The sequence below is a fragment of the Saccopteryx bilineata genome, chromosome X, assembly GCF_036850765.1.
Source record: "Saccopteryx bilineata isolate mSacBil1 chromosome X, mSacBil1_pri_phased_curated, whole genome shotgun sequence".
NCBI lineage: Eukaryota > Metazoa > Chordata > Mammalia > Chiroptera > Emballonuridae > Saccopteryx > Saccopteryx bilineata.
Genome location: NC_089502.1, coordinates 75,094,928 through 75,098,856, shown reverse-complemented (window position 1 = coordinate 75,098,856; position 3,929 = coordinate 75,094,928).

Sequence of the window (3,929 nt, the reverse complement as noted above, 5' to 3'; positions counted from 1 at the left end):
ACTTAGTATAATTTCTTTTTTGCCTTCTTCTTTGTTTTTCTTTTACTTAGTATAATGTTTTCAAATTTCACCTGTATTGTAACATATATCAAAATTTCATTCTTTTTTAAAGCTGCAAAATATTTCATTGTATGTATTTACCACATTTTGTTTATTCATTTATTTTGTTGATGAATGCCTGGGTTATTTGCACATTTTGGCTATTGTGAATAATGTGGCTATAAAGATTGGTATATAAGTATCTGTTTGAATCCTGCTTTTTTTTGGGGGGGGTATACTCAAGAATGGTATTGCTGGATTACATGGTGATTCTAAGAACCACCAAACTGTTTTCCATAACTGCTGCATCATTTTACTTTCTCATCAGTAATTCACAAGGGTTCCAAATTTCTCCACATTCCTTCCAACATTTGTTATAACCTGTTTTTTCATAATAGCCATTCTAAGGAGTATGAAACAATAACTCATTGTGGTTTTCATTAGTCATTAGTGTTTTTCTAATGATTAGTGGACTTGAGGATCTTTTCATGTAGTTGTTGACCAGTCATGTATATTCTTTGGAAAAAATGTCTACTCATGTTTATTTCTTTTGTGGAGTTCTAGGAGGCATATATATTTATAAAAATATATATTTATATATATATGATATATTTTGGCTATTAATCCTTTACTTGTAAATGTGATTTGCCAATATTTTCTTTATTCTGTGGGTTATCTTTTACTCTGTTAGTAGTGTTATTTAATGCAGAAAAGTTTTAAAATTTTATGAAGACAGAGACAGACAGACAGGAAGGGAGAGAGATGAGAAGCATCAACTCATAGTTGCATCACCTTAGTTGTTCATTGATTGCTTCTCATACATGCCTTGACTGGGAGGCTCCAGCTGAGCCAGTGACCCCTTGCTCAAGCCAGCGACCTTTGGGCTCAAGCCAGTGACCATGGGGTTATGTTTATAATCCCACACTCAAGCTAGCAACCCCACGCTCAAGCAGGTGACATTGGGATTTCAAACCTTGGACTTCAGCATCCCAGGTTAATGCTGTATCCACTGTGCCACCACTTGATCAGGCATACCTATAAGTTTTTGACTTTTGACTCCATTTACCCATTTTCCCTACCTGCCCACTCCCTGCCTCTGGTAATCACCAGTCTGTTCTCTGTATCTATAAACTTGGTTTTTCTTTTTAGGTTTGACATACAAGTGAAATTATACAGTATATGCCATCCTTTTTCTGACTTATTTCACTTAGCATAATGCTCTGAAGGTCAATGTTGTCACAAATGGCATAACCTCTTCTTATGACTGAATTATATTCCTCTGTGTGTTTGTTTGTGTGTGTGTGTGTGTGTGTGTGTGAGAGAGAGAGAGAGAGAGAGAGAGAGAGAGAGAGAGAGAGAGATTTTCCTTTTTCATTTATCCATTAATCCATTAATAGACATTAAGGTTGCTCCCATGTCTTGGCTATTGTAAATAATGATGCATTGAACATGGGGTTATATGTATCTTTTTGACTTAGTGTTTTCATTTTCTTTGCATAAATACCCAGAAGTGGAATTCCTGGATCATATGGCAGTTTGATTTTTAATTTTTTAGGAAACCTCCATACTGTTTTCCACAAGGGTTGTACTAATTTACATTCTCACTAAGTGCACAAAAGTTCCCTTTTCTCCACATCCTCATCAACATTTGTTATTTTCCGTCTTTTTGATAATAGTTATTCTAACAGGATATGAAGTGATATTTCGTTGTAGTTTTGACTTATATTTCTCTGCTGGATAGTGCTGTTAAGCACCTTTTCACATACCTGTTGGTTATCTGTATGTCTTCTTTAAAAAAATGTTTATTCAGATACTCTGCCCATTTTTTAATGGATGTTGTGGGTTTTTTGTTTGTTTTTTGCCATTGAATTATATGGGTTCTTTACATATTTTGTATATTAACTCCTTATCAGATGTATATGAGTTGGTTTTCTCTCATCAATGGGATTTTTTTCCTGATTCAGGGAGTAGTCTTTTCATTTTGTTAATGGTTTCCTTTGTTGTACAGAAGGTTTTAGTTTGATATAGTCTCACTTGTTTATTTTTTGCTTTTGTTGCCTTTGCTTTTTGTATAAAATTTAAAAAACAATTATTGCTAAAGCCACTGCCAAGGAGCTTACTGTCTATTTTTTTATGAGTTTTACGAATTCAGATCTTACATTCAAGTCTTTATCTATTTTGAATTAATTTTTGTATATGGTATAAGATAGTGGCCAGTTTCATTCTTTTGCATGTGGCTCTCCAGTTTTTCCAACATTATTTATTAAATAGGCTGTCCTTTCTACATGGTATATTCTTGGCTCTTTCCCATTAATTAATTGACCATCTTTGTGTAAGTTTGTTTCTGGGCCCTCTCTATTCTGTTCCATTGATCTCTGTGTATTTTCTGTATTCTTGATGCTCTGGCATCTGGAGTCCCATGGACTGGGGAAACACTACCCCTCCCAGGGACAGCTAACTCTTAGATATAGACTTGCCTGGGAGTATACCTTTCGTGTGTGAACTATTCAACCCAGAGCTTATAATCTATACCATTTCCTCTGTTTGGCATTTACACTCAAGGAGACAATAGTCCCCAGTCCTAATCACCAGGGTAACATACTGGACAACTAAGGACCACCCTTTTACCCAAAGCCCACTGAAATTATTCAAACTATTCAATCTGAAGTCTGCTCATTTGCTTACATTGCTTTACTCATTCCTTCCTGTTAAAACCGCAATGAAGGTTTTGCTCATACTTTCTCCTCCTTTTTCTGCCACCTGATGGAACCTGATGCTTCCCCATGTGGCCCTGTATGGCACAGCATGTACCCTCCTCTGGGGAACTGTGAGTAACAAGCTATTTTTTCAGTAATGATCATTTCCGGATCTGTTGACCTCACAATACCTGAACAAATTAAAATTCCAAGTACATTTTTTTTATTTTTTTCTTGTATTTTTCTGAAGCTGGAAACGGGGAGAGACAGTCAGACAGACTCCCGCATGCACCCGACTGGGATCCACCTGGCATGCCCACCAGGGGTGATGCTCTGCCCACCAGGGGGCGATGCTCTGCCCCTCCGGGGCATCGCTCCGCTGCGACCAGAGCCACTCTAGTGCCTGGGGAAGAGGCCAAGGAGCCATCCCCAGCACCCGGGCCATCTTTGCTCCAATGGAGCCTTGGCTGTGGGAGGGGAAGAGAGAGACAGAGAGGAAGGAGGGGGGTGGAGAAGCAAACGGGCACCTCTCCTATGTGCCCTGGCCGGGAATCAAACCTGGGTCCCCCACACGCCAGGCCAACGCTCCACTGCCGAGCCAACCGGCCAGGGCCTCCAAGTACATTTTAAAATAACTTGAAGTGGGGAGTAGGCAGATGCACAGACTCTCAGCTCACACCATCAAACTGGATTACAAATTAATTTAGGAACAATCAGCATGAAAAACCAACTCTGGACTACAAGACCAGCACTCAAAAACCAAGGAGCAAAGAAGAAGCCACAACAAACCTGGTAGGGAGCGCCGAGGAGTGGTGAGTCTCCCCTGCTTATAGGAACAAAGGAGGTGTGAGGCTGAGAGACCAGAAGGGTTCTCATACCAAGGAAAAGAGTAGCAAATATTGCTCACAGCCACTTGCCTGGGGACCTGGAAATGAGGTGTGTTGAAAGGGCTGGCTTATCTTCCAAAAGGAAAGAGGGGAGAGAAAGACAGTGACTGGCAGAGGAATGCATGGGAGTACCTGAGAAGCTGACTCACCAGTGCTGGAGGCAGCCATAGTTGGGGGAGAAGTTGATCCTTCCACATAACACAAGACTAAAGTGCTTTCAAATCATATATATCCAGAAATCTCTCCAGCTCCAATTAGTGCAACAAGACACAGCTGAAAACAAGAAGTGGGGAGGAGGGGCAGTAAC